Raw genomic sequence first — 24,638 nt, forward strand, 5'->3', positions numbered from 1 at the left:
CTCACTGCTTTCTTGTGGCTATGAGTGGTGAAGGGGAAAATAATTTGATAAGTCTGCAGAATGTTTTTATTGTCATGTCAACAAAATATTTTCTGCCTCCACAGACTGTGGAAGTACTTAGCATGCAGCATCCTTCCAGTTTTGGAAAACACTTGAAAACCACCGACAGAATCTCACTATTCCTTTTTTTAGCTACATAATGAAAAAGCAAACAAGAAATATGCTGATTCCCAAAATGAGCTAATTTTTTTTTTCTGAAGCAATTTAATTTTTTAGCTTTGATCTGATACCAGAACCCAGAGGACTTACTTGCTATTTCTAAATAATGAGTCTAATGTTTATGCTCTGAGCCTGAACTTTTCTGGTTTTGGAAAAAATGTGACTTTACATAAAAGTCCTTTGATTAAGAGATCTGCAGTCAGAGGAGTTTTCGATACAATAATGAAAAGGCCTTTCAGATTGCTAACTCGAACACTGCTCAGCACGATATTACTCAAGAAGGGGAGAAGCCGACAGAACAATCACACTATTAGTCTTCGCTTTGCCAAGTGTTGTGTTAGTCATATTCCTGGTAAAATCTCCCAGAAGTGGCTAAGAGAAGCCTTATATCACATGGAGCGATGCATGCCTGATAAATGCACCCTGAACTGGGTGGTCTGTTGCTCTGGCTCTCTCCTTTTATTTATTTTTAACCCTATTTCAATGCGGCTTTAGGAGGTGATTGTTACACAGAGGGAAAGTGCCTGGAGGAGAAACAGAGGCTATTTCCTCCTGCTATGGTACACGTTCCCCTGCAGCAGGGACGGTACCTATCTGCTAAGCAGGCCCTCCCAAGAAAAACCACACCACAAAACATGGCACTTCCTTGCTTGCACAATGAGGATCACATTCCTTGCCCCATCGGAGCATGCCGGCATTGGGCAAAAGGGCTGTTGAGCACCCAGTCTCTCCCTGGGTATTAGGAGCACCTAATGTCTGCACTTATCCTGGCTCCAGCTGCTGCCATGGCTGAGAAGGTCATCCCCTGCCCTGGTCCCTGCACCCCTAGACCCGAGGTGGAAAGAGTGACTTTAGCCCCTGCTAAGTAGGTTGGAGTTTTGAAGTTGAATGCCTGTGTTATTTATGCAGAACTGACACGTCTCTTTGTCCTGAGCCATGTGGCCCAGATTCCAGCCCTTGTATCTACAAAACATTACTCATGTGCGCGCTCCTCTTTCAAGTCCTTGATTCCAACGGGATTACTCACATGTGCACGCATACCGCGACTGTGCGCCTGATCGCAGTTCACGTTTCTGCAGAGTAGGGGCAAATCTAGCTGCTTTCAGCTGATTTACACCAGTATGCCGGAGATAAACATCTGAAACAGGAGTGGCTTGCTGGGAAAAGAAAGATCAACCTGATACCTATTTCTCCTCCTCCTCCTTATTCTCTCTCCACGTCTCCCATCTCCACTGCCATCAAGGCAGCCTGCGGGAAGGTCTGCTCCTTTGTATCATCATGGCACTGCAGCATACTAGGGGTTAAAATGAGAAGGCACTTTGATTTTGGAGATTTATTGCCTTCCTCCCGCTGTATTTGTAAAGCTCATCATTAGAGCCAGCCATCCCCACCCTTGCAGCTGTCTGTACATTTTTTTCTCTGGTTCTAGAGTTGTACTTTACTTAGGAAATTATAATTATTAAAACACACAAGGTCATGCTCTAGATGAACTTGGAAACTGTTCAAATATGTTTCAGGTTTGAAACTATTTAGTAGCTATGGCCAAGCAGTGATTTCATAACAAAAGAATGGTTAATTTCACACTTCAGATAACATTTCCCCCGGAAAGCGGTAAAGCATGTTGGTACAGAAATTATTAAAGGTCGAAAAGACTGGAGACGCATAATCAGTCTTTAGTGCCGATAATGAAATATTAAAGGCAGGCTTGGGGAAGGGGCAGAATGGTACTCCTTCTGTGAGTCCATGACTGTCCCTTACCTTTAAATCTCTCTTCTCTTTTAAGCTTTTTCATTTTCAGAAAGGTGCTCTGACTTGGGGACTTCTAACACGGGACATCTCAAATGCACAAATGGAATTCTGCTCTTTCTGCAGATGATGCACTTCTGGTTGTATGTCACTGGACCACATCATCAGGACACTCCTAAAATTACGATTTGCAAACTATACACTGAAATAGCAGCAAAGAAATCACCAATATCCCTCTCCCTGAGTTACCTTCCTGTGTTTTTTGGGGCTGAGGGAGGACAGCAGTGGCAGGTGCTTTGTCGCCTTCCCAGCAATTTCCATCTAAATTAATCACTGCTTTTCTGTCACAAACTGGGAAAGGGATTTTCACAAAGCAAGTTTTGAAAGATCAAACCTCCTTTGTGCAGACAGCAGCCTGAAATGCTTCTCTGTAAGCCTATGTGGGATCTGTGGCTAAAGCAGATTGATCTTGACTTTTTTTTTTCCCCCAAAAAAACCTCAGCAGCCCTTCAAAACAACAAAACACTACTAACCAACCAACAACAAAAAAAAAAAACAGTTTAAAAAAAAGAACACTAGACATTACTAATCTTTCCTCAGTAGTTTTCCCCTGTAAAGAGCTACAGCCCAGCCAGGGTCACACAGACAGACTCAGCCATGCCCTCAGCTCTCCAGTCTCACCCTGCACTGGGGGCAAACACAAAGCACATTTGACTTTTGCAGCTGGAGCTGTGAAAATCTGCTCAACAGAAAGCCAGGAGGTGACAGATTTTATGAGCACATCTCAGAGGCAAGTGCTATTGCCACCCGAATGTGCCACTGCCATGGCTGGAGGGTAGCATTGGACTCCACTCTGTGGCTTTGGAGGAAATCAGTGAAACCCCTGGGTGCTTGGGGATTGGAAAGGTGATGCTTCATCTAGGTTACAGCCCTAGCTGAGGGTCTTTTATTTTCTCAGCTTTGCATAGGTATGGACATGCACACAGACCATCTCTGAATCATTTCCCAGCTGTGGCAATACAGCTGCTCAGCAAGGATGCCATGGGGCTGAGCCTAACCTTGGAGTTTTCCTCCTTGCCGAGGTATCACATTTTATTTTTCATTTAGAAAGATCTTGCTCATGCCTTTGTAAGGAAAAAAAAAAAAGGAATGGTAGCGAGCATAGGAACGGTAGTGAGCATTCAATGCCAGTTTCATTTTTCACCATCGTTATCAAGCTTTGGATTTTAACATTGGAATGTCCTTATCTGAAATGAAATCAAATAAGCACTTTGTGGCGGGGGGTCCAACACTCCCTCCTCACCTAAGGGAGCTTGTGCAATGCGGAGCATTTGCCCCACCACTGCATGCTCACTTCACCTAAGCTGACACACATACACGTGTACCTACAAGTAGTGCCACATGCGCATATAGCTGGTAACATAGCCAAGCAAAATTAAATGCACGTGAAACCCAAAGCACATTTTTTATGACCATGGGGGGCATGGCAGGGTGTAAGCAGGTCCCCATGCTCCCGACTGACACAAAAACAAGCTCTGCAGAACAGCAAGACCCAGGAAAGAGTTTCACGTCATCCAGCCTCATGGTCCATGTGCTTCGGAAGAAACTTACCACCTCTGGCTTCTGTCAAAAGCTGGCACAGGAAGAAAAGGGCCCAAGGACCTGCTGAGGGACTAACGGATGGCTAATGCACTCAGGCGCACCATTTTGCCTCGTTTAGAGAAATCAGGCTCAGTTAGGAGCTACACTTGTGTGCCCACGATGTGGACAGCTGGAAAGCTGAAACTGGAGAACAGGCTTGGGCCTGGGCTTGTTTGCAAATATGGATGCGGACACCTAGTTTTCTCCCGACACCTTTCACACCGTGAAAGCCCACAAAAAAAGCAAGTTTATTCCTGCCTCTGCTCCTGCCCCATGAGGGATGGACAGAATGAGCCCAGGCACCATGTCATCTGCTTTCTGTGGGGTAGGGAGAGCTCAGCCGAGTCCCACACTTGGATCTGGGAGGGCTGGCAGCCCTCTGGTTCCTCTGCAGCTTCCAGGCTTTTGTTTCATCCTGAACCTAATGGGTGAATGGCAGCAGAGTTCACGAGGATTTTCAAATGAGCTCAGAGGAGCTTGTTCATGAGAATTTGAATCCTTGGCAAATAGCCCACAATAGCTGATATTTTCCAGTTTATGGGGGAGTGTGTTTTCCAGCTATGCATATTCTTTAACTCGCATAACCAACACATTATTTTAATGGTAATTCCTCTGCATCCCCTTTGGAACCATGTGCGCTCTTTGGAAGGGCACATGCCCCTGTCTGAAAGATTCATGTTTTTTTCACATGGGTCTCCACTCTCTCACTCCCATGTAGGAAGTTTGGCTGCTGGATAACCTAGCTTGGCTTCATGGGAAGTGGAACTGCCACAGGATGGCAAAATGAAAGAACGAAACCTCTAGGAGTTGGGTTAATGCACATAGAAATTAATAGCTGAAGGACCTGACATAGCAAATAAAAGAAAAATAACAAAAAGGGAGAGATGACTGAGAGGAAGCCAAAGAGAAGTCCGTATCAGGTATGTGTTGACGTTGTTCTCCTGACCAGTTGGCTATGGACCACAATGGACCTACTGCCCATATGCACCCACAGCTCTGATTTCTCTGGTTCAGTGCTGCCTAGGCTGCATGTTGTTGTTCGAGTAAATCTTGCTTCTTTTGTCTTTTATAAACATTGGGGCCATTATCTGTGATATTCCACCCTCATGTCATTGAAGAAGAATGTTCTGAAAATGAACTGCTGAAGGCTATAGGCTTAGTAAATACCAAGAGCCAAGAATTGGCTCTCATGTAAATCCGTTGCCTTGGATAGAGTTACTGCAAGGGTGATGCCCCCCCCAGCCCTATCTTAATCAGTACCATTTCACTCTAATTTCTGTAATAGTTTGGAAGGAGAGATGGGAACAGCTCTAGCAGCCTTTTTTTTTTTTTTTGGCAAAAACATAGATTCAGCAACATGAAAACGTTTTGTGAATTTGCCACATTTCTGCTGGATTGTTCCTGCTGAGGCAAACAAACACTCAAAAAAAGCATCCTTCAAAACAGAATGTTTTGATCTTTTCAGTCAGAATAGCTATCTTAAGATTTGTCACCATCCTTAATGACAACTTAAAAAAAAAAAAAATTAATGAAATTTCTCAAAGTTGAAGGGAAATTTAGCATTTTGCCCCAAACAAGTTATTCTGTTGTACTCAGAGTCAACACTAAAATTTAGTTGCTTTTTCAGCTAGTTGAAATACGTAAATCTTTGTCTTCTGCATTCATCCATTAATTTCAATATTGTTTTATGAAATTGTCAGAGACACAGACCAAGAAATAACAAGGAAACAAACAGTGATCTCATATGGCTCTACATGGAAGGCTGGAAAGTAAACTGAGTTCAGGTGCTGATTTACACGGTTACAAATTTAGAGTTCAAGTTCTGTGAAATATGATGGGAAGATAAGACCATCTGGTCCAATGAAGTTCTTCATCAATATGCTGTCTTTACACTGCTGCTTCAGCTTTCAAGATGTTCCAGATGTGGCAGGGGCCAGAATTTGCTGGTGCCATTTCAATATATCAATTTCAAACCTTCTCAGTTTGTGAGTTTGCACCTAAACTGCTATGTCACTTCTTTTCAGTGTGAGCAATATGCAGAACTGTGTAGGTACAGTGTTTAAGCAAGTCTTGGTATCATCTCACTTACATTGGCCTGAATCATGGCACTACACAGCTGTAATCACAATAGCTATAAATATGACCCTGGGGAAGTCAGCTGTCCCTCTTCCAAAATCAGGACTGGAAATTCAGCAGCAACCCCTGATTTGGGAAAGGTTACTTTTTCTTGGATTTCCTTGCGTGCCAGGGACCAACTTAAAAGCCAGGAGTTTACCCTGACTCATACACAGAGGTCGCTTTGTTAAACAATATCAGTTTCACCTTTCACTCCATTGCTTCTTCTTCCAGAAGCAATGAACTGACTACTTAAAGATGAAAAGTTATACAAGCCTGTACAAACAACACAATTCACAGTATAATTTGCAGAACTTTAGTTTAAAACCAAAGATGTCCCCTATGACTCACGCCAAGGTTCATTCAGTACCCTTCTTTCACTCCATATCCCTTGCAACTCACAAAGGTCCACCTCAGTGGCAAATAGTTTTCGAAATTTTCAGCTGGTGGATCTCAAGATTTTCTTTTTTTTTCATGTCTGCATATCTTTTGAAATCTCACATTCACAAACCGCTTTGTTGAACCTGTGAGCTTGCATTTCTTCATCACTGTTGGCAGATTCTTTTGTGATACTGCAAAACTCAAGAACAGGCATAAAACTGATGGCTTTGGAGAGAAGTGCCATGCAGTTCTGAAGGGAATGATGGCTTGCCGCCAAATAGTGAAACAAAGCTATCACTACATGCCCTTTGCACAGTACTGCCCTCTACAAAGAAAATTTCAGCCTCTTTGAGGTATAATTTAATGTTTACACTTAACTGCAAAAATATATGATGCGGACACAAATCTGATCTCATTTCCACTTCTGAGAGGCAGGACCCTCTATGCATTGAAATTAAACCATTATAAAAATAGCATCAACGAAAGGGCAATCCAGCCATCTCTGTTCTGGTAACAGCTAAAAATACTATTAATCTGTAAAATGATGGACTATTATCTGCTTTTGGATGTACACCTTGGTTTCCAGTTGGGTAATTTTTGTTCAAGTAGTGAAGGCAATACACTCCCGTGGCAGCTTATTTCATAGCTTCCTCATTTCATGTTCACTAGAAAAGTGTGCTGGAGAGAAACACCAAAGAGAAAGCATCTTTGGAGTGCATAGTCCAATGTAGATGGACATGGCTCTATCCATTTTCCTATGGTCAGTTTTAGATTGGAACAAAATGAGTCAATGTAACTCATCAGAGAGATGCTGCTTTACGTGTGGGACTAATTCAGAAACCAAGAGAGGGAGCTACTTGCTTGCTGTGAGTAAATAAAGCTCCATTCAAGTTAATGGAGTTACACTAATTCACCTCCACCAAGGATTTGCTCCTGTTCTCAGAAGTACCAGCTCACAGTGGTTAATGGGTGCCTTGGCATGGACTTAGGAAAGCCTGAATATTGTCCCAGACAGTAAGTGATGATATTAAAAATAAAAACAGGATAATATTAAATAGGCAAGCCAATATTTTAGTGTTATTCAAGACACGCAATCCGCAAGATAATTGGTTATTAAAAATATACTAGGACTGGATATTCCAGGTACTGATACAGCCTGTGTTGTGTCAGCCTGGTGATATCTAAGTAGGTAATGCACTTCATGTCTTGTCAATCCATAGACAGCCTGCGGTTACTGAGCTCCAGAATTGATCTAGGTAACTTTATCATTGTGTAAAGGAAGAACCTGATAGGCTGAACGAAGTGCTGTGAACTCCCTGTCTCAATCCATCACCTTTTCCTCAGGACCTTGCTGTCATGCTTTCTTGGAACTGGCTCCTGTTCAGAAAGAGATTAAGCAGCAAGTCTTCAAACGCAAGATAAAAAACAGAACTATGGGCCGTGCTTGGCTTCGTTCAGCAACCTCTACCTCCCTTCTTTGAGAAGCTGGACTCCGCAGCTGAACAAGGCATGAGGTAGAAGAAATCGCAGCGTCGGGGAGAATAATATGTGCTGGCATGCGTTCAGTTACAACTGTGTTAACAAGCGGATGTAATTCAGGGGAAACACAGTAATCAGGTTTATCTGTACACTGTCCCTGTGTAGGTTTCACAGCCATGTCCCCTTGTCCCCACAGGATTTGGCTGAGACACCAGCTGCTAACAATGGGAATAACTGGGCACTGTGTGCTGCTGGTGTCAGCCTGACCCTCCTTTACTCTTTTATCACTATGTTAACTAAACATATTTATTGTAAGGAAGTTCCAATAGATCTAAATGTTTCCTGCTGCCTGAAATACTTTCTGTCCAATCCAGCAGAGACGAGCAGAACTAAGAGAAATGCCCAAGGAAATCAGGGATTTCTAACACCCTGTGTGATGGCCAATCAGATAAGGTGTTCATTAAGGTCTTGCATACTGGGAAGGGACTTAATACTGAATACTGGCAGTTGCTTAACACTACTTGATGTATGAAAAGGGAATTTTTTTGGAAAGGGTCACTTGTATCTGCTGAAAGACCAGCAGTGATGTTTGTAAAGCAGCCTAACAGCACACCTAATAATATATATGACAATAAATCATTTGATGGGCATGATTTAAATGACACTCAAATAATAGTGGTGCCTGAGGACAGCTCCAGATGTGGGTAATGTGAGGCTGTGCGGCCCTTGTTATCTTTTGGTCAGGATGAAGAAATTGGGTGCACATTGCTGAGTCACTGCTGGTGAGCACTGGAAGTTCTGTAAGGTAAAATATAAAGGCACTGTTGCTCCCACAATCAGCTCGTACTATGTCTGCCTTTGAATCTACTCTGCATATGGCTTGGGCAGCAACTGATGGTTGTTTTTCTTCCTGATATATTAACATGGGCTTCTGAAGTAATGATTACAGTGCCTAAGGAGGAAATGGGGTCCTATCTGTATGGTTGACATCTTCTTTGGATGTGTTGTTCAGTTATCTAAATGATGAATAGAATATCAATCAGCTGTTAAAGCGTGATATAAAGTAACAGACCACCAAATTGCCTTACCATTTTTTTTCTAATATTTGAACGTCTTCCATTTAGAGTCTTCAGTATGTTCACCCTTGGAGGAAAAAGTGATTCTTTTAAAAGCACAAATACTAGATCAAGGGCTTGATATGTCCAAGGGATTTTTTTCTGCCCTGAGCAAGGGTGAAAACTCCAAAGCTCCAAAGCAATGGAAATCTCCAGAGATGTCCAAGCCAAATAGGTTCTTGCCTGTCCTTATTCAAAAGGCAACTACAAAATCCTGAAGGCATACCCTAGAATTTCAGCTCTTACATATTATTTCATGTGTGGTAAGTGTTAACCTGTTTAAATGAGTCAATTTCAGTAAGAGATTCCAGTGCTATCCCTCTCTAGTCCTTCCTGAGTGATTTATACTAATTGTTCAGGAACGCCAATATAAAAATACTGGCCCCTTGAGACCTCAGGCTTTGTGGCAGTGGCAAACACAGCACAAATAACTGGTTGTATATGGCTTAGCAGTGGGCATGTACTCTTATGCAATTCAAGTGGCCAGAAGCAGAGTATTTTACTCTTTCAGCTTAGGGCATCTGTCCAGGAATTACATGTTAAAGGGTTGAGAAGTGAAATCCACTGGAGTAACTGATGTGCTGTTGTTGTTGGACTCGCAGGGAAAGATTTCAGCCAAGATTCCTCCTCAGACATAGAGATCAATTTAACTGATGGCTCCTTTCTTGGAATCATATTGCATCAAACATCTGAACTGCAGACAGTTCCTACTCTGAAACAGGCCCGATCTGCGTACACAGGCACAGCTACTGTGGGGAAGGCTTTGCACTGAGCAGGACACGATCGTGGATGCTTGGACCAAGCTCTCAGCCAAGGTGAACTGCCATGGTCCTATGGAGATTGCTGCAGTTCACAGTGGCTGTTTGACTTCTTCAGGGCTACCTGAGGATATAAGGACTGGTCGTGGAGTTTGGGACAGATGTGGTGGATTCATAGGGGGAGTGAGGCTCTGTGAGTTGCCTGAGATGGTGCAGTCTGGCCTTTTGTTTTCATGTGTTTGCCCCCAAGCAAAGGCAGCAGTAGGTGTTAGCACAGCTATTTTAAAGTCTGACTTAGGCGACATTTCATTTCACCCAAGCACCTCAATTACCCCCAGATGTTGAAGGCAATAAAAGGTGCAACAGCCATAGCCTGCTTGCCAGAATGTACATGGCCACCACCAAAACAGTGGCAAAAGAGACTGGGGAGAGGCCAGGTGGTCCCTAGAGGCATGGCAGTGTGCTACTCCTGCTGTGAATGCAAATGGGTGATGGCAGGGTTAAAGTGCTTTACGGGGGGCTTTCCTGCTAAATCTGCACCTGTCTGCTCACACATATCTGCACAGTAGATTGAGTGCCTGGGACATATAAATAAACTGCTTCCTGGCAGGTCATTCGAGATGGTGTAGGATGGTATGTTTTTATATCTTTCCTTCCAGTTCTGGAGATATGAGCTGATCTAATCACTAAAGATAAGCAACATCAGGTCTGGTCAGTATAGAGATGTGAGGGATCTCCAAGAGAAACACAGGTGCTCCAGGAAATGCCACTGCTGATCCAGCACTGCAGACAACACTGCATGGAGCTTCTGGAGCATGGCTGCAGCGGCAACACATCCTTCAGGAGAGCCATAAATCCCTGGCACTTCTCAAGGGAATGGAGTGTTAACTCCTGTGTGCATGCTGTCATGCTGTAACTCCTGCATGAGAGAGGAGCTCCAGCTCCACGCTTCATCCCATGCTACAACTGATGTACCAGCGTGACTATGATGAGTGCTCTTGGAGCCCTTCGCCATGGCTGTAGCGTGTGTCTAAGGGACTCAAGGCTCTCAGGTGACACACAATGTGCACCATGACTTGGCTGCCTAAAATATCACCTGCAGCCTGTTCCTTGCCCCTTCTGCTGCCCCTGCACAAGCTGCACACTGTGGCCAGAGCAAATCAGCTACCCTGCTCCGCCCTGGGGGAGGGTGAATGTCAGCACTAAACTTGTATTTCTGCACAATGGAAGATGATAGGGGTTTATTATTACCTCTTGAAATGATGTTGCAATATTGGTCAGTCAGCCCTAGCAACTGACTCTGGATTTATTCTCCTTTCATGTTTTGGGAGAAATGGATGGCAAAGTAGTACTTTGGGGAGGAAGTCATATTTATTTTATTTTATTTATTTTTATTTTATTTTATTTTATTTTATTTTATTTTATTTTATTTTATTTTATTTTATTTTTCTGCTAGAAATTATATGGGTAGAGAAATGTCTGACCTTACTGGAACATTTAGGCAACTTTTGTGCTTTGAAGTCTCCCTCATTTGCTAAAGAAAACTCGAATGTTGCAATTTTCTCAGTTCTGAGAATATAACCTTCTGTGAATTAACATTTCACAGAAGCTGCAATTATGTGTTTTGGAGAAGGAAAAGGTGGGAGGGAAAAAAAAAAAAAAAGAAGTAAAGAAGATATTCAAAGAAATCTCGGAATCGTCTGCAGTCCTCTCTGGATGCGTGAGGATGAGAAGCGGATGCAGTTTCTAGTAAAGTAGCTGTGGCAGTTGATTTCTCCAGACAGAAAAATAGAGCTATATTATGCCACAAGGTAGACTGAACAGCAGCCCAGTTTATACTTTGAATGGCTTGGGAGCTTCCAGAAAAATCTTTTATGTCAAACCTTTACAACTATTGCCACCAAGTGGTGAAATCCTACAAAAGGCTCCTCTGGCTGCCACAAAATTATTTCTCCTTTCTGGATTGTCACACATGAACTGTATTCCAAGATATTTAAAGACCGTTATCTGGTAATCCCCTTCTAACCAGCAATATCATGGGTACTCCAGCAACAAAATGTTTTTGGGCCCAGGGGAGCTCCCCTAGCCCCTTTTCCCTGAGGATGCAGATGGGCACATCGAGCAGCTCTCCTCTGTTAACCCCCTGGCACTGCTCATGAGGACTCGTCACCAGGCTGGCGAGATGAAGCTGGTGCAATAACCTCCATCACATGCAATGCTGTGTTGTCGATGACAAGACATGGGATGAAAGGAAATGGGCTGAGGTCAACTGTATGAAGTTCAACAAGGCCAAGTGCCGGGTCCTGCACCTGGGGCGCAACAACCCCAAGCAGAGCTACAGGCTGGGAGATGAGTGGCTGGAAAGCTGCCTGGCCGAGAAGGACCTGGGAGTATTGGTTGATAGTCGGCTGAATATGAGCCAGCAGTGTGCTCAGGTGGCCAAGAAGGCCAACAGCATCCTGGCCTGTATAAGAAGCAGTGTGGCCAGCAGGTCTAGGGAGGTGATTGTCCCCCTGTACTCGGCTCTGGTGAGGCCACACCTCGAGTACTGTGTTCAGTTTTGGGCCCCTCGCTACAGGAAGGACATGGACGTGCTCGAGCGAGTCCAGAGAAGGGCGACCAAGCTGGTGAGGGGTCTGGAGAACAAGTCTTACGAGGAGCGGCTGAGGGAGCTGGGCTTGTTCAGCCTGGAAAAGAGGAGGCTCAGGGGCGACCTTATCGCTCTCTACAGTTACCTTAAAGGAAGCTGTAGTGAGGTGGGGGTTGGTCTGTTCTCCCACGTGCCTGGTGACAGGACGAGGGGGAATGGGCGAAAGTTGCGACAGGGGAGTTTTAGGTTGGATGTTAGGAAGTACTTCTTTACCGAAAGGGTTATTAAGCATTGGAACGGGCTGCCCAGGGAGGTGGTGGAGTCGCCATCCCTGGAGGTCTTTAAAAGACGTTTAGATGTACAGCTTAGTGATATGGTTTAGTGGAGTACTTAGTGTTAGGTCGGAGGTTGGACTCGATGATCTTGAGGTCTCTTCCAACCTAGAAATCTGTGTCTGTGTCTGTGTGTCTGAAATATGATAGGACTGAGACTGCAGGGTGATTTTCCTGGCATCTGTCTGCAGAGCTCTGTGCTCGGCTTTGCTTGTCCTTAAAACATGCTTAATAGAGATTTTTGGAGAGGGAAAGAGCAGACAGGTGCTTTACTACTACTACAAACCTACAGGACTGTATTTAAGCTTCCAAGTCTGTATTTTGGTTATTTCACCAGTTTGCCTAATGCTTTAGGCAATGGGTTAGGAAATCCTCCTGCAGCATGTGTCCCACTTGGACTCTCTTGCCCATTTGCACTCAGGTCTGGTTCCTCCATGACATTTTAGCAGAAAAGCAGTTATCAAGTCATACCTACCTACCCCCAATTTTTGTTCCAGTAAATCTTGGCCTCTGTTCTGCCTTTTTTTCCTTAGTCATATAAAACAGCCAGTTTTCAAGGGTCTAAACTAAGGTACCAATTTTGCTTGTCTCCCCTTTGCATGGCCAGGGGCCTGTGCTGAGATCGAGGGTAAGGGCAGGGATTGTGGCTCATATTTTCCTGTGCTGGGGGTTAGATTTGCGAATAAAAGTGTCTGACACCTCAATCCCTACAGGTGGTTTAATGCATCTACTGTTTGCCACATTCACAAAGAATTGTTTAGTGATTCCTTATGTGTGTTTTTTATTTATTTTTGTTGTTGTTGTTGTTGTTTGTTTGTTTGTTTTCAGGGGAGGGACCAAGTTCATCTAATTTTAGTGTCTACATTTAGTCACCCTACATCCCTTTTCACAAACACTTATAGAAATAAGCACTTACGGCACCTTTCAGCTGATCCAATTGAGAAAGCAGCATTAAGAGATGAATCACGCTTAGACAGCGATGAGTGTCTTGACTACATCTTGCTTGACAGTAAAGGAAACCCAAAGTGGGATATTTTATGTAAACACCATACAGCTGCATATATCTGCATCCAGCCTACTGCAATGATCCCCATCTTCAGTCAGTCCTCCCCTCTAGTCCTTTGCAAGAGATGTCACTGGAAGCTTCATCTTTGGCTTAACTCAGACCAGACCAAGCTGAAGCTGCCTGTCCTTCTCCTGAACAAAGAGGTCCTCCAGGCGTCATCCGAGGATGGCTCCTGGGCTGCCGCGTTCCCACCCACCATGGGAACAGCCTGTCCCCCTCGCTGCCAAACAGCTCCAGTGCCTGCCCTCCTGCCCTCTTAAAAATTTCAACATACAGAAGAGCCACTGATTGATAGACATGGGGGCATGAAGGACCTCATGGTTCTGAGGGCAAACTGGGGAAAAACAAAGTGAGCTGGGGGAGATGTTGGGTTGGATTGAAGTGAAAAAGGCTTTTGGAAATTTTTTAATGAAATAAAGTGGACCTCCCCCACCTCTGAAATTTTTCTTTTTGGTTAACCAGACATGTTTTTGTTTGTCTTTCATTTTCAGGCTATTTATCCTTCTCAAGGCCTGTGAAGTGATTTTCATGAAATGAAAACTGCTGTTTGCAAAACAAGAAGTCAAGGAGTTTTACTTTGGGAGGCATCAAAAACAAGAACTGCAAAGTTTTTCAAAATAAAATGTTTCATATAAGAAACATTGAAATAATCTGTTTTGAAATTCTTTAAAATTATTCCCTTATTTTTTTCCTTTTCTTTTTGACTGAAAAGATTTCAGTTTAGTTTTTGTCTTGTATTTTATTTTCTATTCATTCAAAAATTAGCAATTGACTAATTTGAAAAATGACCAGATTGGGATGTTCTAAACCCTTACATCCCTTAAATCGGCAAATATCTGTGTTATAGGTGCTAAAGAGCAAAAGGAGAGGCTATGAAGAAAATAAAACCTTTCTACTATCCCGCATTTATCTGTTGATTAATGTGTGCTATCACCCAGACACCACTGCCACTGTAACAACCATTTTTTTTTTGAGCTGGCTCATTCATCTGTTTCTCAACCACAGCAGGTGGCTCAGCCACGTCCTAGTACACAACTCTTTGGCCCCAGAGCTACTTTGCTGCCCTCGCCTTCCCCTTGTCTGATGACGCCGGTGGTGCCTTTTTTATGACTCACATCATGTTCTGACTTCTGCCAACAAGCAACCGCACTTCTGCCCGTATCAGCTCCCATTCCCAAAGTTTGGGATGGGGTTTGAATCTTTTTCCTATTATAATTATATATATATTTAATAAAGTATATCATGGAACTCTCTGAGTGTTTATATCAACCAGGAAAAACAACAACAACATTATTTTACTGAGAAAGCCTGCGACAAGTCTCGTCAGAAGATAATAGGGCTTTAACCACAGCAAGACTCACCCTTTTGAACTGCACTCATGAGCAAAAAAAGTACATGAGGCAAACACAGTCTTTGGCACATCTACATGGAAAAACTTCAGAGCACTCCACGGCTTGGCCTCCTGACTGCGAGTCTGAGCTCTTGCTCTGTCAGTCTGATTGGATTTTTTACTACAAGTTTTTTTTTTTCAGTTGTTGCATTGTTGGGAGAGTGGGGATCTCTAGCTGCCAGATCCCAAACTGTGTATGATCTTACTGAGCAGTCAATGAAAAAAAACAAATTTCCCTTTCTATACATGGTAATGAGAGAGCTGTTTCTTTCTTCAGGCTTTAGAGAGTTGTCTTTGGGTTGGGTTTTGGGTAGGTTGTAATGACAGTGGTTGAACGTCATGATGGATTCTCAGCTAGAGCTGTTAGAAAACAATTCCTTGAAATAAATGGCAATGTTATCGCAGCATCTCAGAAGCATCAACCATGCTAAAGATACTGTTCTCAGCAAGGAAAGCTGCTAGTAGTGAACTTAGCAGCTATTCCAGCTCAAACAACATTAGGAGTTTCTTTTCCCTCTTTAAGAGCTGAACTTCAAGAGTGTGATACCAGCATCTTTCCTTCCAGTGTAATTCATCCTGTTTTTTCTGTAAATATTGGTACATATTAATATTAGAGACAAAAAGTATGTTAAACTAACATGACGAGTTCAATGCCAATGAAAGCAAAAAATAAAAATAATATTAAAAAAAAAACAGCACTGAAAAGATTACTTGACTTTAAACTCACTGTTTGTGTCTGGCAGCATGCCAAAGCATATGATTACCAAGGTCATGCACTTTGATGAAGTTCCCTGGCACAGTGGGAGAGTTAAACTAATGTATCGTAGTTCTTTTTGCTGTGGGGTAATATTACAAGCATTGTTTGTTTGGTATCTCTCCTGCCTCCAGCCATTCCCACTTCAGACTAGGAAGGATTCAGCTCTCACAAGTTAAACAGGGTCAAAAATGGTGAGGTGTTGAGATGTGAACTGGGGGAGTGTTTGTGGTCAAATATTTAATGAGCAAAAAGAAAAAAATGTAAATGTGAGTCGTTCTGACAAGCTTGTAAATTAACTCAAATTTTTCAGGTGCTTCAGCCAACTGAAGATGATGGCTAATAGCAATAATTCAAAATAATAATGCATAATTCTTTAACCTTTGCTTTGCAGCATTCTCAAGATGAAGATTTGCTTTGCTTTGATTCCAACATTTTTGTTGGAACTTCTATTTAGAGATGGATCTAAGCATGTTTGTGTTTCAAGGAGAGAGGAATAATGGATATTAAATATATCATGTTTGATTTTTGCTTGAAATGTTTTGTCTGAGTGGAATTTAAGATTTTTATTTCTTTTTTCAGTTCCAGATTATATATGTTAATAAATCAGGTGGACCAAGGAAGCACCAAGTCTGGTCAGGAAACTCAATTCCCGTCTTTCAACTTTGTATGACCCATCCTGCTGCCCAGGGGTAATAGTCCTGGAGGTCTGGTGGGTGGGCTCCTTCACTTGTAATGTTGATTCACTGCTTTGGAAGTTGGTCCCTGGCACCTTGCTGCACAAAGCTAAAGGTGAGGTGCTCTTTCCTAGTAAACATTCATCCCTTGGTACTTTTTGAAAAAGAACATTTACAAAGTCCTGTGCATGGGATGTTCACGATATTTCTCTGGTACCCTGTTTGGTTGTCATCCTCAGACCTTCCTTCTCTTTGGATCTCATTGCCAATCTCATTGTATTTGATGTATAAAAATGCCCAAGCTCCTGGACTTGAGTCATCATGTGACAATTTCAACTTCTCTTTATGAGAACATCATTTTCACCCTCCTGATTTATGGGGAAAAACTTGTTCAATATGTCCTAATCAATCCTTCATTCTCACATGGTGAATGAAACAAGCCCAAAATGTGGAGGAGGTGTTGACCTGCAGGGAAAGGTTTGAGTAAAATAGCAAATATTTTAACCAGTTCTGGGTTTTGGTTCTTGACATTTTGGATGCTGTAAATCAGTCACTGCTTCCTCTGGCTGTTCTCTGCGTGTTGCCTACTACACCTAATGAGATACTGGTTGCTTGCCTGGAAACAGCTGCCTTTCATCAGCCTTTCCTGGTTTTCTACTTTGTTGAAAGGTGCTAGAACGTACCTCAGCACTGTTAATTTATATTTATTATTGTCTGTCATGGTAACTTTATTTATACTTGATTAAAGCTCTTGGTTAGGGAGGCTGAATTCATACAAGCCGCTCTTGGCTGCTCTACATTTAAGTGAGGCCAATATTTATGGAAAACAGAATATGGCAGAAAACTCAGGGTTTTGTGGTTACTACAGAATGTCCCTATTGTTTTCTTTTCTGGTGCACTTCCCTCACTGCTTGCCCTCAATGGCCAGGTTTGCTTTTGTTTCTTGACAGGACAGCTTGCCAAAACCCTTGTTTTCTGATTAATATTGTAGTTTGACAGCAGTTTGGATGGGTAGATAGCGCATCTCTTCTTGCTGCTTCTTAAAAAGCAAACAGCCCTGAAATCTCTGTGCTAGTCCTGCTGAGGTGAATGGTGCTGCAAAACAGCTGGATTTGCATACAGTTAAAATCAAAACCTCTCCGAGATAGCATCCTCAAGCCCAGAATTTCCTGGCTGGAGTGTTGCCTTTCTTTGCATTTTGCCTTGCAGGGAGGATCTGGAGATGGCGTCCCAGCTTGCAGAGGAACAGGGAAGAGATGGGCTCCTGTGAGGTGTCCCTTCATCTGAGCAGGCTGGACACAGGGGCTGTAGCTTCTCTGGCATGTGGTTTAAAGATGTGGTAGGTGTCCTGAGTTGCTCTCTCTGGAGATAGTTCCCTTTGAGGACTGTGGTAGGCTTTGATCCGTTTGTGTTGATACACGGCTGGGAGTTATGGGGCCCATGAGAGTGGTTGGGTATGTGCACATCCACCAAACACACCATGTAACAGCAGTGACCCCTTCCGCCAGCCTGCTCCCACTGCTTGTCCCCCTGTCCAGGCACCAAAACGTTTTTTTTTCTGCCCCACACACTCCACCAGGCTGACTCAAAACCCAAAGTCAACAAATGCAAACCAGCAATGTGGAGTGACCCTGAGAGCCCATAGTGGGGGCCCTGCTTTTAATCAGGGGATTAGTCTGAAGGAAGAGGAGAGATCCTTGCAACCCTCCTAATTTTAACCATAGTTAGCGCCTAATTAATGAAACATTTAACTTGTCTGGGACATGGGTTTGGGGATGGATGGAAGGGGGGAGGAGAGATACCCCAGGCCAATCAGCACTGATGTATTCTGTTTCTCTTGCACTGAGGCAGAGCATTTCTAAGTGATGTGTGTGTGATTGCTTCCAGATTTACGATTACTTCCATCCTTTTAATGCTGGATTAAAAAAAAAAATACTCCAAAGAAGCTGGTTTGGCATAATCTAATTTTCTCATGTGAAACAGTTTGCAGACCAGATGACCCCAAACAATGGGAGAGTTTGTCTCAGCCTGGCTGTTCTTGCTGCAGGCAGCCTTCCTCTCAGCTGCCCTCCTGTAAGCAAATGTGACAACTGTCCCGTATTTATACTTGTCAGCTCTGGTCAGGGACTTCAGTGCTGTTGCCCTAACCAGGTTGCGATGCTGGCAAGCAATCAGCACATCACAGCCGATGGGACTAGATGTGCCTCGTGCCAAAAAGAAGACCAAATCTGGAATGAGTCTGAATTTTTTTCCCCACTAAATACCAGATTTTGGAAATTCTCTGTTAGGCTAGCCAGGGGATAAGGGACATGACCTCGGAGTAGTTGTTAAGATACAGATGAACTCAAAAGTTTTTAAAACCTATAATTGAATCTTAAATATCTCAGTTTGGGTAGGCTCCCCTTGCTGAAAATCAGCATTTTATCCAAGGAGTTGCTGAAAGGTTTTTATGAGAACTTCTAGGCTGGTAAGGCAAGAAAGGTCTCCAGTGCTTCTGTCTAGTGTCTGGGAAAAGAAAGAGCCTGAGGTGTGGGAGGGCTCCAGCAAGCTCTGCCCACAGTGAAGACAGTCTCCACTGCCAGGATGTGACCCTGTTAGCATATGGGAATTAGCTTAGAATGGAGACTACAACATTTATAAGGCTGAGGAACTGCACACTTGCCCTGCCCCCTTCATTTAATCTGTTCGTGTATCTACTGCATGCTCCTTGGTTTTCATGCAATATCTCTGACATCTAAAAGTGGGTAAGGGATTTCGTTCCCTGCACTAAACTCAGACATGCAGAGAGGGACTGGAACTCAGTGGAGTGGTGCCTGGTCCCAACTTGGCCTTTGGTGTAATAGGTGTCATCTTCTGTGGAAGGGAAACAATAGATCAGAGAAAAAAAATCAGCAAATAGAAAGAAAAAAAAAAAGAGCCAAGTTGTTTTTAATTCCTAATGAATAATTTAGATACAGTTCAACTCTTCTGGTATAAAAAAGAAACAGGGAAATAGTGTTCCAAACTTCTGCACCTGGGTGTCCTGTCTTCTTTCCTTTCTGGGATCTGTCAGTGTGTGTATGTTTTTTTTTCTCTCATTGAATTACTTAATCTAGAAAATAATTCAGCTAGACAGAGGGATGTATGGTTTGTTCTAAAGGGAAATGTTCTAAATATTTGTATTCAAACATCCCAAGACAACAGCAGCATGTATTGCCACACTATATGCAACTGGATGTGGGTAGTTCTGTGGAAATAATTGAACCAAGTCACACTAGAGCAGGGTCAGTGACGTAGGAGATATCATTCCAGGTGTCTAGACTGAGATTGACAGGAGAACTTGTTTATGGGTAACTACCTAGTTTTGTGCACAGTTTTTTTCTTTACAAGCGGTCAGGTGTAAGTGGCATAGGGTGCAGATCCGTAGAGGAGGAATCTACCCTTTCTAGTCTTGAGCTGGCAAATCCTCATGCTTGAATCCTCATGCTTCTCATACTTGAGAAATCAAGGGAAAAAATTTCAAAGAAATTAAAATAAAAGGAAGTGAAAAAAATAAAAAGATCAGTGACATTTAAGTTGGAAAAGCTCAGTGATGCATTGCAGTGATTGAAAGTTTCAGTTGAGATCATCCTGAAGCTGAAGATGAAGCAGGAAGGAATTCATCATCCTGACCTGACTGTTACAAACGTCTGGTAATACCCTCCTTCAGCCAATCTAACTCATCCTCATGGGGTAAAGCTGAAGCTCTGGTGCCAGTGGGGCACCCCTCTGCCTATCTACAAGGGGAACCTCTGCCGCTGCGGACTTTCTTGCCCTGTTTGTGTTATCCTCACCATTCAGTGGAACAATAATCTGACCACCATAACTGGTAAGAGAGCTGGCCTCAATATCTCATTTTTGCGACAGTCGGAGTGTAGGAGGAATTCCCAAAAGTTGGTGGTTTCAGAGGTCTGTCTCCATCCAACACTATTATTCATGTCCTTGAGGTTTACCCTAGTCATGTGCCTTTTTGTGTTTGTCTTTGTAGTTTATTTTGCAATCCTTCCAATTAGCATATAAGTGAATGACATTCTGAACAATAATACGATTTTCATTTATTTCCAGAGACAATAGCTATGTGTATCAGTAGGGCTCCACTAATCTACACTGAAGATTTTTGAGTTGTTGAAGTTAGTCTAAAAGGCATGGGAACTAATGGCTGTGGATTAGCTCATTACGCACTCATTACAATTCCATCCTTGAAGGTGCAAGTATTGAACCTTTGATTAGAGCACTCTATATAAATGTGGTGAATGTAGTTGAAAAATCTGTAAATCATAACCTTATATTGCAAGAAAAAGCCCAAAATTAAAGAAATCTCCGGCGAGGGCTTTGACAAAGAGTCAGACTTATTTTAGCATAAAGACTTGTTCTTCCCAGCAAAATATGTTGTAATGTTTATCAGAAAGGCTTTCCTGCGTGTGGATCTGTGATTCATGTTTGACTACATTGCTTCAGATTACAAAGACATTTTTCCGCTTCCTTCTCAGGACAAAACGCAGAGCCGTGGGAGCTGGCTGGAGGTCAGGGTGGTCTTAATCTCCTTCTGCATCTTTCCTTCCCTGCCCTCTTCTGAGGACCTAATTTAGATAGCCACGGCAGGCTCTCCCTGGGGCTTAGCGAATGCCAGCACTGTGCAGATCTCCCACCCTGCTTGCAGAGCCACATCATGGTGTTTGATCGCAGCCCCGTCAGCCTCCCCATGTGCCTTTGAGCTGCCGTGGGAGGGCAGAAGCAGAAGATGTGGCTGGCTGAGATCAGGGATATTTGCCTTTATTTGCTGCCCTATTATGCAGGTGTCTAATCTTAGCTTTTCTCGACCTGTGCCCCAGCAGATGTTGCAGAGGATTCATGTGTGTCTGGGAATATTCCTCCCCAAATTTTATATATAGGCAAAATATGGTGGTAAGTGAAACACTACTGAAAAAATACTCATGAGCTGAGGATATGGTTCAACTCTTGCAGGCATTTTCAAGAAGACAGAAAAAAGGTACATAAGGAATGTGATTTCCCTTATTATATGCATTCATAGACAGAGGGAAAGGGGCAATAAAATCACATTTATAACTTTGGATGGCTTAGAGTCATCAAGAGTTAAATGACACATCCACACAGGACTTGTACACTGCTTGGCCTATCTCTATTGCTGAAATATTCAGCTGCCATCGCTGAGCTTTGAAGAGTCCAGTTACCATAGAATGAAGAAATTTTAGGGCATTTTTCAATTGACCAAGCCTCGTGTCATTATATGTCTTAATCTCACTAGAAGCATTCTGGATGCCTGTTCGGACTGATGCCCTTCAGGAATCTGTGAGAAAACATTCCCACTCATGGCCCTGCTAAATTAACCAGAAGCAAATGATTGTGATCTTCTACCTGACTGCTTTTAAAACACTGCTCCCACAGATTTCTTGCAGTGATTACTGCGAGATTTTACGTATGATTATCATACGTAAAATGATATCATCTGTGATTCTCTCAGAAAGAAACAAGGCAAAAAGACTGAGCCAGGGCCTCTGCAGTTTTTGGAAGTGCAGAATGCTCCCTACTTTGGCAGCCTTCAGCACCCTGCTGAAGGGCAGCACCCTGCCCACCAAAGTGACAGCTAGTGAAAAAGCTCGGTGGCTTCAATTTTTTTGGCTAATAGTGACCTGGAAATGATGCTCCTGACCTTGAGGACTCTCTTTTGCAATTTCCTTGGGTGGATAAAGCTTGAAAGGCTGGTTTTATCTGTTTATATTTTGAGGTCTGGTGACCTGATTCTCATTTGTGCCGAGTGAAGAATTCTGTGGCCTCACATTTCTTTCATGAAGAGTAGTGGAAAGAAACGTTTCTATGAGTGACCGTAATGATCTTTTCCTTGCTCTGTTGGCATCAGTTGCTGTATTCCATTCTGATCTAATTTGTGGAATTTCCTCTTCATATTTGTTGTTTTATATTATATATTTAAATATTATGTATCCATAATGTAGAAAACATGTTCTATATTTCTGAGTACATTTGCACAAAGGCTAATTCTTACGCTGTAATTTAAAAAACATGAATCAAAAGCAAAAATTAAAAGGAACAACTGCTTTAAACGTATTTAAGGTAATGGCATACTTTCAGGAAAAACAACAGAGCATTCATTTTTATACCAAGCCAAATATAAAGCCCTGGAAGAAGACATGGATGTTAATATTCTCCTGTTTAAAAATCAGTGTTATATCATAACTGAAACAGAATGAGGTATTCTATCTTTATATGGCTATGTAAATAAAACAAACTACTTATTTTTTATTATTATTTTTTTAAGTTACAAAGATCTGGACTCCTAACAGGAATTGAGTGCACTTGTGAATTTATGTAACAAACATATCACTACCAACACCAAATTACATCTCAATCAATGTTAAAAGGCATCTGACATTTCTCTTTGATTTATGGATTAACCTTTACAGTTAATACAGTCTAGCATTTATTGTTTTCATCAGTCTGCGGTTTGGTAGCAACCCCAGAGCTCATTGCAGGGAACTGACTAAATTAATAGCTTTTCCCACCATGATCAAACAACTAATGAAAAAGGTCTATTTTGTACTGCTTGTGGATGCTAATATTTAAACAAACAAAACAAACCTTTACAAAGGACAAGGAAGTCTTTGGTCCTGATTCTGGTCAGTAAAGTTATTTGTCTGGGGAAACATTAGAGGTACCAAGACCAACGTGCACCTATTGACCAGGTTTAAACTTGGCTAAAATGTAACGTATTAAAACCTAAGTGATGTGAAAGCAGTCCTGAAGTGGCAGCCAGAGGAACATATTTTATTTCTGGATCAATTTGCAGGCAAAAAATAGAAAGTTTGCATACCTCATTGTCTGTGATGTTCTGTCTTTGGCTCAAAAAAGATTGGGGGGAGGAAAAAAAAATTACAGGTAGTTTTGCCAAGTTCTGCTCCCATTAATAATGTTCAGATGCTGAAGGACTATGTATTAGAATGACTAAGCATTAAACAATTATCTGCATCACTTTGTGGAAATAATTCAAATACAAAAGAGCCTTCTTGAATAAAACACAATGCTGCCTTAAAATAACCCAGCTAGTCTACCAAATGAACCTGATTGAGGACTAATTATTTTAAGAAAAACATTATGCAACTTTAACTGATTTCAGTAATGAAAAGTCAGTTAACTCGGGACTTTTCATTTCAAGCATAATTTTACACACATTTAACCAACAGAAAATTTCCATTAACTTTTGTATTGCAAGCAAAAAGGGGTTGGAACCTGACTGAGCATAACAAAGCCTGGCTCCACATAGGCCACTGCAAAGGTATGACAGGATTGCCCAATTTCCAGGTACATTCGTTCCTCTTCCAGTTGGTTTTGATCAAAGATAGACTGATCCTAAGAGCTTTGAGAAAATTGATAAGTTTTATTATGTTTGTACAAGTCTTCTTAATGTCTCTTGTTTTGTTCTAGACACCTTATGGTAGTGGTGAAATTTCCATTCTGTCCCATTTGGAGGAAGGAAAAATTCACTAAGAGTCACTCATCACATTTTGACATATCTGCTTCCTCACTCTCTTAATTATCCATTTTTCTTAAGGGTCACAGAAGGTTCCAAGCCTTAAAAATCTGGGTTCATTACAGGCAAACTCCTGTCTGAATTGCAAACAGCTAGTATTGCAACAAGATAGAAAGTCCTATATTTCACCTTTATTATAGCTTATGGTGGTCCCAACAGATGCTACCTTACACCTTCAGCAGCGGTTGCAGGTAAGGATCTCTGTAATTACAGTGCAGTTTTATCTGCTTTATTCACACTCACAGCTAGATTTTGATGCAGCTTCGGTGGGCAGTCACACATGCAAAGCCCCAGGGACTTGTGAAGGAGAGAGGAGGGCAGAGCTCATTAGTAAAAGTACTTTTCTCACAAATCACACAGGCAAGGAAAAAAAAAAAGCCAACAATAACTTTCCCACTTCTGCTGAACTTTTCTTCTGAAAAGGTTGGCCTGTCGAGAAGCCACGATCCATGACAATCCACTTTTTCTCAGCCTCTGCGTAACAGATGGCCATGGATCATTACTTCAGGATGGCACTGAGACTAGGTTTGTAGCAAATGCTAAGTAATGAGCTTGGGTTGGCCTGGGAACTTTCTCCAAAGGCAAAATCAAAGCTCTGTTTTTGTTGAATTTGTGTTATTGAATGCTCTCCCCTACTAATAGGGTTAGGAGTATCGCAAGAAGAGTTAGGCTGGATTCTCCAGGAGGTTTAGCATCCAGGGAGCATCTGCTGTGGCAAAAGCTATTTTAAGCTCCTGAATTCCTCGGGTTTGAACAAATATCCTGGCAGCATAGAAATCCTTTACAGAGGCCA

At 42.4% G+C, this 24,638-nt stretch overlaps 1 long non-coding RNA gene across 2 annotated transcripts in view; it reads left to right on the forward strand.

The window, feature by feature from the left end:
• Nucleotides 1-19,860: 19,860 nt before the first annotated feature.
• Nucleotides 19,861-24,638, forward strand: part of LOC118249289 (uncharacterized) — a 35,068-nt gene continuing 30,290 nt past the window's right edge. For both annotated transcript variants that reach the window (XR_007708873.1, XR_007708874.1), the window contains exon 1: nt 19,861-20,110. This is a non-coding gene — a long non-coding RNA (uncharacterized LOC118249289). The remainder of the gene's footprint in view (nt 20,111-24,638) is intronic.

This window comes from Cygnus atratus, chromosome 15, assembly GCF_013377495.2.
Source record: "Cygnus atratus isolate AKBS03 ecotype Queensland, Australia chromosome 15, CAtr_DNAZoo_HiC_assembly, whole genome shotgun sequence".
NCBI lineage: Eukaryota > Metazoa > Chordata > Aves > Anseriformes > Anatidae > Cygnus > Cygnus atratus.